Below are 11,825 nucleotides of genomic sequence, written 5' to 3' on the forward strand. Positions count from 1 at the left end.
CCTCTTTGCCACTCTTGCTTATCCAAAGCTCTCTGCCTCATCCTCAAGTACCCTGAGAATCCTCCCCGTCACCTGGGCCTGACGGGGGGCGACGCATCCCGGGGCACGGAGGCAGACACCCGAAACTCTTGTCTTACACGCCGTCTGATGAATCAGCGCGATTCGCACCCTGCGCCTTTATGATGTCTGAGGAGTCTGAGAATGAACGGGTACGCCGTATGGACTCGTCCTTTCGGCGCTCGCTTCAAACGCAGAAATGAAATGCCAGAATGCAGCCTCACAGAATAGACCCTCCTTGCTTTGGAATTCTGAAAACTGCAGTGGATTTGCTCATGAATAAAGATCAGCTGTCACTATATATATATTTTTCTCAACTCCGGGATTCGTATTTTTTTTTTCTTTTTTTTTTTTCCTTACAGAGGAAAGTTGAAAATATGATTTAAAGATACATTTTGAAAGGGATGAGTGTATTTTACCATGCCTTGTATTAAAACTGCAGGGCGTCATCTCGCTGTGTTTCATCTACTTTTTTTGTTGTCAAAAGAACGTGTGCGTGCACTCGGACACACACACACACACACACACACACTTTTTTCAGATAAATAATGGTTGAACAAAAAAATCAATCTTTCTGAACATATCGCTGGATGATGGCCTTCGCTGGATCTCCGGAAAACAAATCCTACCGTTCATAAAGAACGCCATTATATTATCACTTCCCAGATTTGCGAGCGGCCTCACGTCCTCATCTTTCCCCCCGCAGTCGGGGGTATGTAAACCACAAGGTTTTCTCCCGTTGTTGCTATGTGCAATTTAAACCCTGCCTCCCCAAAATTCTGTATTCATGAGTTGAAAAATATTCTTTTCAACAAAGTTGTTTTGAATTGCAAATATTCCCAAATCAGCACCTAGCAGAGTCTGGTGGGAGAGTAAATGCAGGGACAGTGTGGCGCTTATCCCTACCCCTGTAAGCTTCCCGGCATTGACACACTGGCTGCCAGTGTGTACTCTGACATATGTGCCCAAATTGTCATGGCATAATTATGTAACCTAGACCATCCAGATTATTCAAATGCCGCCTGAAGTGTCATCTGCTGTGCCAGTGAGGCTTTTGAAACCTGTCACCTTCTGAATTTGAAATGGTTAAATTTTAAGGATGGGTCTCTCTTATTCGCTAATTCCGCCCACTCCCATCTCTCTCTCTCTCTCTCTCTCTCTCTGTCTGTCTTTCCCTCTCCCTCTCTTTCTCCCTCCCCTCGAGCTTGGCCTAATCCAGAGGCATGGCGTCACTGCAGCATCAGTGTTACCTTTGATGGGCCCGGATTAAAGCAAATCTCCATTCCTTTGGTGGATTTCAAACGCTGCCTGAACAATGATGCCAGCCAGAGGCGAGTTAATGAGGCCTGCAGTGGACTGGCAACGAGTGACTTTAAAATCAACCTGATTAGAGGGAAAGATATTATCTCTGTACCTCCTTCCTCCTCACACTCCTCGCTCTCACGATGCACCGTGCTCTCATTTCTATTCCTCCTTGACAATTTTTGGCTTTTTCTTCCTTTCATTTTTCCAAGTCTTCTCATTTTTTTTTTTTCCTTTTTCTTTTTTCGCTCCTCTTTCTCCACCGTGCTCCGATTTCGCTTCCCTCTCAACCTCGCTACCCTTTAGTGTTGCTCCCTGGTGAGTGAGGCCTGACTTAATTAGTGGGCTGGAGTGTGAATGTACCTTTCACAGGGTGTTAATGAAAAGCTTTGCGCTTTTCTTTTCACTGTATTAGTGGCTGACTGCCCCCCCCCCCTTTAACACACACACGCACACACACACACTTTGCCTTCCTCCTGTCCTCCTCCCTCTTCTCCTCCTTCCACTTCTATTCAGCCCTTCTGACCGGAGGGAGGTGTTATTACAGGGGCTGTTGACTCTGCAGCTTTAGGTTTCTGGTCTCCGTTGTACTGAGCTGATAGCTTAATTAAACATGCAAATCGGATGTATCGAACATGTCTTAACCATTCTTCGCATAGCTGTTATGTCATGTCAGATGCTCTCTCTCTGCGCTCGGGGTTTTTCCTTAAAGAAAAAAAAAATCTAATTAAATAATGCCAGCGCATGTGAACATGTTCGTCCTTGAGGATGAATTAAATTTACACGTACTTGATTGATTTTTTTTTTTTTTTTTTTTTTTGTGAAGCAGCATGATTGCATTGGTTATTTTGGGGGGGGAGGGCATGCTTATAACAATTTTAATAATTTCTCTTGAATTTTGCTGTAATGTCATGATTCATGTCTTGCGTTGGCAGAAACGCCCAAAAAGTAATTCAAAAACTGATTTATATGAAGGTTCATGCCGGTATCTCTGTCTGAAGATTATCTGAATGTTTTACTGCACCAAGTTACTAAAATATCACTTTTAAAAAAACAAACAACACACAATTCCTTGCCTGTAGATGGATGATCTCTCAGCAATGGTGTTCATGTCTAAGTACCTTTATGTCATTTGCATTGTTTCCCCAAGTGTGCATAATAACTGCTTTCCAGCGGTGAGCGGTGTTCCACTAGGGGTTAAATAAACACTCGTGACTGATTGATGCTTTCTGGCAAGCCCTCATGGCTGCACTGTACATAATGATGAATTGGGGACAGACTTGTCCATCTCTTGTCACCCCCCACCCTACATCCACCACCATGGAAACAAGGGCTTATTCATAGAAATACATTGAATCCCACTCTGTGTTAACGCACTCTGTGTGTAATATGTTGGTATAGCAACTCTGTTTTGCTACACTGACACATCTTGAAAGCGCACACAATATTGTGGGAGGGGGGCCTCCAGACATTACAGAAGGGGGCTGTACCTCCTACATTAATATTGCAAGGCTGTGCCGTCTCATTATGGCAACTGACTGTCCTTGATAACATAACTTCTGCTCCATAAACGTTATATTCATTATTACAGTGTGGTGTAAAAAGACGATGTCAAAATCTAAGTAGCCACGCTTTCCTCATATCAGTAAAGTGTGATCTCTTATCCATTCACAATAATGTGTCATAGCTGTGATATATATCTCTATATATGTCAGTGATAAACAACATATCCATATAAACATCACATAGTTCTATATTACTACAAATCTGACATGGCTTGGTATAACTTACTGTGCTTAGTCTGCTTTAATTTGAATGAAACAATTTTAGGAATCAGCAATAAACAAGATGTCTAAGTAAACATCACGGAGTTGAGTGTCAATAAAAATCTGAATTAATCTTAATCTTGTCATGACAATGGGATTAAAAAGCAAAAACCTTTAATCACTTCATTGTGGAATCACTTATGAGCTCTTGCTCTGCACCGATGAAGTTTTTTTTTTTTTTTTGTCTGAAAAAGTTAGAAAATCCAAATCAATTGAAAGACACTGTCTGCGCTGTTCTTTCACTTTTCTTGTGATGTCACATAGTCACTCACAAAGGAGGCAGAGCAACATACAGCTTCTCTAATAAACTCCTCTTCACATCAGTCTACCTCCTTACTGCTCAGTTGTCTCGCCGCCGCTCGCTGAACAATGTGTTTCGCTTGCAGGCAGCTCTTGTCATCTGTGGAAAATCTCTGTGGTTTGTGTAGAACTGGTAAAGCACCGCGATAGCTTAATGCATAAGCCACTGAATGGTATTCCATTCAGGTTCAACGTGAAGTGTGAGCAGCAGAATTTAATAGACCGGAGCAGTGTTGTGCTTCATATCAATCCGGTCGGAGAGGCTTTTTACCTAACGGAGCTCTGGGGAGCTGATCTTTGGAAAATCCAAGGGACAACTGCAACTACCATGAATAGATACTTCTGCCTATCATTATTTCTGTATTCCAACATTAACCATGTTTCGTCTCTTCTAATTCCATAATTTTACTTATTTCTTTTTTTTTTATTATTATTATTATTTATTTTTATTATTCTATGCCCTCCTCTCACTGCCCCCTTCTACTCAGAGGCTCAGGCGACTTCTTTTTACTCACGGTTCGCCATTGCATCATTGCCGGTATTCCATTTGTTTTGGGTGGTTGCACATTTAATCTAAGGCCTTACATTTGTCTATGCCCCCTCTCACCTGCCACTCAGTGATGTTTGATGAAGCTGTCTCCCTCATAGACTGTCTCCTGGCAGCTCCCAGCCAGAGAGCAAGTTAATCCTGTGTTGCACGGATGTATAATGATATCCCAGGGCGCTATAGGATGTTTCTCTCTGTATGGTGCCAGGTTCCTGAGCCTCTGGCGTTCCTCTCTATGGGCCCGGGTCCAGCTCCAGCACCCTATTGCAACTCGCAGCCTTAAGGCGAGGAGCAGGTTTCATAAATCCTTGCCTTGTCACACTCAAACAAGGGAAACACAAAGCAACGAGGCAAAGGCAATTTCTGCCCATTGTTCATTATTAAGCTAATTTAAAGGGGGGGTGGGGATGGCAGACAAGTACATGTGGCACATCATGTGAACATCTTGATTGGCACTGGCCTTGTGAGAGAAACAAGCACTTCTGACTTTTGTGTGTTGGAGTGCACGATGTCCATTTGTGTACGTGTCTGGGTCTGTGTGAGGGATAATCCTAGAGAATCTCTTTCTTTGAAGGGGAACAGATGTAGATTTACATATGTGGAGGGTCCCCAGCCTGTGATGAGATTAGCTGTTCGGGATCTATCTTCACAGCAACTGGAAGGTGCATATTTAATAGATGCCTGGAGCTAAGTTGGGGTGTGCGGGCCTTGGACCTCAGAGATCTGCAGGACAAAGGCAAACAAGGCCTGCGACAGACTGGCCCATATGGGAACAGGGTTGCTTACAGATTGCACTTGCTTTTCATTGGGCGCGGGACAAGGCTTTAAGGGTTTATAGCGAGTGAGGCACTTGGCAGGCCACTTCTGCATCCTCTCCACAATGAGAGGTAATAAAAGGATTTTGAGCTCGTAGCGGGTCATCTGTGCGCCTCTTTGCTCTGCTGTGCGCTTGCGAGCCCGAGCACTTTGTGTGTGCTTGAAATGTAAATGTTTGTGTAGTCGGCGGATATGTGTGCGTCAACCGCGTGTGGATTTGCTTCATACAAAACCATTTGTATGGCATTGATAGGACGGGGCCACATGCAACATCATTAGAGCAAAATCTGACAAACGCTTGTGTGCATATAAAACTAGAAGTGAGGACAACAAACATCATCTGTGCCTTTTTTTATTCGCAACTATCATTTGATAAAGCGCCTCACTTGGGCATCTCTTGCCGTGGAGCCTCATCTCTTGCATCAGGTAAGGTTGTCGAGTTTTGTTTACACACCGAGCAAGTGGAACATGTGTCCCCGCATTTTCCCAACTTCCCCCCGGACTCCGACAAGAACGGCGCCGCATCCCAACAAACCGCATATGATCCACGTAAACCACTGCAGGCGTCGGCAGCTCGTGAACATTTCCCATCTAATAATCCAAAAGTCCTCCAACGCAGTTTCCCCGCCGCTTCAATCCTCTTTAAATAAGTTTCAATTCTGGAAAAAACAAAAAAAAGTCACTTGTACTTTTCTTAATAAGTATCAAGGTTTCTGTACAAACTTTACTTTATCTAACCCCATTGTTATCTTTTTCTTCATGTCCTCGTGTTGCTCCATTGATTTTTTTTTTTTTTTTTTTTTTTTCTTCCCCCCCTTCATTGAAAGCATAACAAAGATAAAACATATCCCAGAAATCCTCACTCTTACTCTTAGACTATCCCAATGAGCTGTACTGTATCCATCGGGGAGATAGTTCATCTTTTTAAGGGATGTGGAAAGAAAAGGGTTTTAGAGGAGTGTATAATTTCCATCTCTTTGTTTTTAGTTTCTCTCGGCTTTTCCCTCTCCGGCTCGTGGAGGGACCGTGTCCACTCAGCGTGGTTTGATCAGCTCCGTCTCGCAGGGAACACGAGGTAGAGTAAAGATGTGAGAACGCAGCCGGACATTCCCCGCGGTACAATCTTTCTGTGTATAATTCGAACGTGTGTGAATACCAGGCACTTTACCTCTCAAAGGCAGTCACTGAGGGTGAAGTGTAGTGCCAGATCCCAGCTTTTAGGGCTCGGGCTTGTTTACCCTAAGATCCGGTGTCGAATACAGCACAGGGACGTGATTTTACTTTATTTTTTATCTGGTTTTGCTTTATCATACGCGTCTGGAGATCCGCGAGAAACCGTATGCATACTAGGGGGGACTGGGCTGGAGGGAGGTAAATGGAGCCACGCTATCAGTCTCTTCTCACATTGGAGAAGGAGAGGAAGACGGGGGGATGATACGAGGAGAATTCACAAGACAGTTAAGTGTGGTTTTGAGGGAATTCCGGGTTTAAGCTCTGCGTCGAGAATAAATAGGTGGGGGGTAATCACAGAGAGAGTTTGGGGGTGTGTGGAAAACAGACATGGGGGTTCACAGGAGCACTTGATTGAAAAGGGGGGAGTTTCGTCAGGGGGGGATCGGCCTACCCGACAATCTCAGTGGATGTGGCGGTTCTCTGTGGACCTCCTTACACAGACACCCCAGCTAATGAATCAGACCTGGTTTCTACCAGTCGGAGAGGGGGGGAAAAAAAAAAAAAAAGAAAACCTACGGCTTCATGTCTCCGCGCTCGCCAGAACAAAGCACACCTCCATTAATATTTCAGTGTTCTTTTTATCTCAATGCTAACACCGCTCAACACAATTTTTGTTAGGGAGACGTTGAAAGAGAAATATTTGGAACGACGGAGCGCAGAAATGCAAACGGAAGGAGAGGGAAACCTGAAAGACGACCGAAAAGATCCCACCTCGGGCTGGAGAAATCGTCCCATCGGTGCATTCTCCGGACGTTATGGCAAACCCCTGATATCCAAATGTAAAAAAATACTCGAGACTTCAACACAACAATAATAGGAAATAAAACCAAAAAGAACTAATTGCACCCAAGCAGCACAACAAACTGAAGCAAAAGTCAATACTCATGTTTCCCTGCTTTTTTTTTTTTTTTTTTTTTTCATCCTCTGGCTTTCGCTGTGGAAATAGTTATGTACAGTGGTCTTCATGGCTGGAACCGCAAATGTATTAAACTTATTCCTCTTCTGATGTAGCTGCACCAAAGGGTAGTGCTCTTTATTTTGGGGGAAGCTGAGATTTCCTGCCACTTACTCTGATCTCTCATCTCATGCGTGTCTCCTCAGAGGGACGAGCCGATAACCGTCGGTACAAGGTTCTTCTCTTCACTTTTTTCCGTGTCCTCGCTTTGAGGGAAGGCAGAAGTGGCGAACCAGCGGCGAGATTCCCGTCCGGCCTCGCTTGGACCGCAAGCGCAGGAGCATCTCCGACGTCTCCTTTTAATTGAATCATCACACTGCACCTCTGGGATGGCACGCAGCACTAATAAAATGAGCAAAGTAATCCATAAATTATTGGGAAGGCCAGCGCAGATGCTTAGCCATGCCTATTACAGACGCAGACATTTAACACACTTAATCTACTATTAACTATTTTTCACATATCCCGCGAGAGTCTCCTTTTCCAACCTGCTCGTAATCACACTGTAGGTAACACAAAGAGAAAAGAAAAAAAGAAAAAGGTGAAAAAAAAGAAAGCGCTCCTCATTCAACATGTATTCCACACATTACAGTAATTACTGGGCAACAATGGGCACTGCCTCTCAGAGTTAGCTCGACCGTGTGAGATCCACAAACACAAAAGGAAGGCCATCCCAGACACCGTGTCTCAGACACGTAGATTAATTGCTTCTTTGTACCCAGAAATGGAGGAGCAGCGCCTATACCTGCATGCCGCAGAGCAGGGCCAGTCAGCGCGGAGGAGGAGGGAGGACTCCGGGGTCGGCGCAGGGGGCATCGGGAGGGGTCGGTGGCCCGTTTTGGGGAGCTGCACCGGGCCTGGGTGAAAGGTGCCGTCAGGAGAACCCGGGGCAAGCGGCCGTGGGCATTCAGCTGTGAAAAGTCATTCAAAGGGAAAACGCCAAGCATCCTTTATTTATTTGTGTCTGAAATATTTATCTGTCACGTGGGCCGTTTTATAATGGGACTGTCAGTCTCCTCTGCCCACTCAAGGATGCGGGCATGTTGCCTTGAGCACCCACTGTGGATCTCCTGTGAATAATTGCTGGAATTTCACTTTTGGGAACGTTGCACTCTGACCCTGAAGCTTGTTGTTTTTCTGCATCAAGTGAAAGGTAGAATGTTTTTAAGTATTTACGTTGACTTGGCCTTTTCTTCCATCATGCGCGCGCACGCATGCACACACACACACACACACTTGGTATACTCTCTCACACACAAATTCAAGTCTTAAAATAAATAATTCATCCCTTTACTCCAAGATGAAAACCCAATCAAGCTGAAAATCCCTGTCTTGCTGCACCTCTGAGCTGCCAGTGTTGCCGGTTAATGTGATGCTCACTGTTCTAATGTGCGGTTGCGTCAACGCTCAAAAGCAGAGGCTATTTTAAAGGAACGTGCACTACATAACCTTAATGGGAGTTTTGATCTGGTGTAATCACCTCAATGAAAGGCTACTTACATGGTTGCAATGCCGAGCGAACAACAGGAGCCGCCGTCTTTTTAATCGTTTCATTGCTTGCGTCTCTTTTGGGAAATCGGGGCAAGTTGGGGCAAAGTAAACAACTGCATGACAAATATGTTGAGTTTAGATGAGGGTTGGGCGTTTGCTCCGATTGGGGCCGGGCCAGGTGGGAACCCTTCATGACAAACTGCATTTTTTGGGTTTATACTGACTCAGCTCAGCCGAGATGGACTGCCTTGCTTCAGTCTTTTCGTCTACGTTGCATCGTGTGACATTATTGCATCGACTGCTTGGAACTTAGCCGGGACGGCCGCGGGGTATTTCGGTGAGATGTACAGACTGCCTACGTACATACAGAGCCAAGAACATATCCCGAATTCCTGTTATACTCCGCATGTCTGAATGTACCGCATATAAACTTTGACAATTAAGCAAAACACACATACATAGACATCCACTTCCATGTGCACACAAAAGTGCAATGCCTGTATTCTGAGCATACATAATTAAGGGGCGCCTTGTTTGGAGACAGTGCATGTCGCCTCCCAATGTGCACGGCAGATCCCCAGAAAGAAGCTTTGAATAATGAAAAGTGTTACCTATGCAAAATGCAGGAGATGAGCACGCCTGCCTGTGACTGTGCTTTGTGCGCACGTACTTGTGTGTATTTAAAGTTGTCATGTTGTATCGTGCGAGTCTGGAGAATGTGTGCGGGGGTCTGCGTGTGTGTGTCTGTGTGTGTGCAAATCTCCATGTGTGCAGATCTGCAGACACAGAGGTGTCTGTAAAGCTGTCTGTCTATGATGATGGAAAGGGAGGGCTCTCTGTCATTTAACATAGTGCTACCAGGACACTGAACCATATGTGAGTGCACAGAGATGACAGCTGAGACCCCGTCCTCCCTTGTCCACCCACCCACAGTCCCCCCCCACCCCCCCCAGTATCCCGCCCTCTCCCCGCCTCTGCTCCCTGACTGACAGCTCCTGCTTTTCCAAACAGAGGCACAAACACAGACACGGTCCAGGGTGTCTGATGGGACCAATGTCTTCATCACAGTCTTTATATTTATGATGAGCAATGAACAGTGGATGTTGGGGGCTCTCAGATACGCACGCCACATTTAGCTATGGCTACGTATGCATTTCATATTGTTATACACGTTATTGCATTCTTATCCCTGTCCTTACTCTGACTTGGACTAATTCTACCCGACAATAAACCGGTCAATTTCAAAAACTGCATTGCAGTATCGCTGTATTTGGGATTTTCAGCAATGTATGTGCGATACAGATACAGATTGTTAGTTACTGAAGCACCACCTAAAAACATCAAGACATTACCTCGTGAAAAAGCCAAGAAACTGGCACTAATTGTTGGGAAATCTAGCATGTAATGTACAGACTCTGATGATTCCTGAGCAACCTGTTCTGCAAGACCACATTGGGAAAACTAAAAGAAAGTCAGATATTGAGGAAAAAACTTCATTTATTTACATGCAAACACTCAGATATGAGATGCAATTTTCCATTTGTTTTTCTGCTCAAATGAGCATGCTTTGAATTTTATTTTGAATATTCCATTCAGAAGTCTATACAAAGTACACAATCTCCAGATTTTTCATATAAATGCCATGCAGCTTGTCCATCATTGACATACAGCAGGTATCACCTTGGCTGATGTTCCTATTTTCCTTCCCTCTCAAAGCGCCGCTAATCGGCATGATTTTGAATGGCTGGAAGTGGACCGATGATCAGGTGTGTCGTTCAGCCCCTTTCTATTTCGGTTTCAGTGGCAAGTGTTACCAGGCGTGAGTAATAAGCACATAATAAAGATAAATTCACTGCTCAAATTAATTGATCGGGTGCTTCCTGCGGCAGGCCGGGCTCTCAGTGGCCATTAACTGATTCTCCGCCCGGCCCCCTTCCCGTCGTGAAATCAGCTCTTAAGCATGATTAGCCACAGCTTTACTAATTCATGGGCCAGTTTAAGCCTTTAAACTCCAAGCTCACCATCCATTTCCTTTTCTTGCTTTATTACTCCCTTTTTACATGAAATTAAATCTTACCTCATTCAAATTTAAACTGTTTACTTTTAATGTTAATGATCCAATTATCTGTTTCAAGGGTGTAACAACGACAATTACATCTCCGTTTAGAGGGATATGCTGGGCAGGGGAAAAAAAAAAAGAAGAAAAGAAAAAGAACAAATGTTTTGTTTCTGTCTTTGCTATTTTTACAAGCACGAGTATTCCAACCGCAGCTGGAGGAAATTTGTTCAGAAGTAAAAGGCGTCCAAGGTCCCCATGACCTTATAAAATATACATAAAAATCAGCCAATTATGAAACAATTTTAGTTACAAAGTCTGCCCAGAAATGCAGAATAAATTCCAAAAATGTCATTTTAAAAGTCCACATCTGTGTACACTGTGGACAGGCCCAAATCGCCATTGTCAACGCCTGTGAATTGTACATCTCAGGTTTTCTTGGTAATCGCTTTTTTTAATAATCTCTTGTTTTTTTATATCGCTTGTTTCATATATGATTGTTGTTGCTTCCAGACTGCTGTTTTCATGTGTCTCGATGGCAGATCACGATGGCTCGGTGCACGTGAACGTGTCGATATTGTTTTAGTAGTGTATGTCCATGCACAAACCTAAGAAAAGCACATTCTAAATAATGTGCGGTTACTGTGAGGTAGAGTTAAATAAATGAATTTTCAATTTCCAAGTCCACTTGCGGAACAGTCTTGTGCAATCCATACCTGCTTTTCGCCTCTTTTAGCGTCTCCACAGACCTCGCAGGAATCTGTTCTCCACCCAAATGTGCGTAATTTGTTTTGATAGTTTATTTGTAGCCTTTAAACGCCAGATTTTGAATCTGATAGTGCAAAACCGTACAGCGTTTGTGACCTCAGGCTCGAGGGCAGCGGAAGGGTTTATTTATTTTTTTTTTTTTTTTAGGACAACGCATTTGAAGTTAGTGAATGTGTGAACCTTTCATATCACAACAAACCAAGCAGCCCCCTCCTCCATTTCAGAATAGTCATCACTGATCACTATAAATGGAAAAAAAAAAAAAAAAAAGCATTAATTATTTCATGGACATGTTTTCAAGATGAAGTCAAACACTTGTGCATCATCATATTAATATTTTATGGCACAAAAGCTTTGGTTTATATCGCATTATCAGACATCATAAGCATTTCAAGGACATCCTAACAAATTGACCTTATCGAGTGACATTCAATCCGACTCCAGTCTTTCCCTCAGCTTTATGAACAGAAATCG

The sequence above is a fragment of the Fistularia commersonii genome, chromosome 27, assembly GCF_037954325.1.
Source record: "Fistularia commersonii isolate RoL2024-O1a breed Wild chromosome 27, RoL_Fcom_v1.0, whole genome shotgun sequence".
Lineage (NCBI taxonomy): Eukaryota > Metazoa > Chordata > Actinopteri > Syngnathiformes > Fistulariidae > Fistularia > Fistularia commersonii.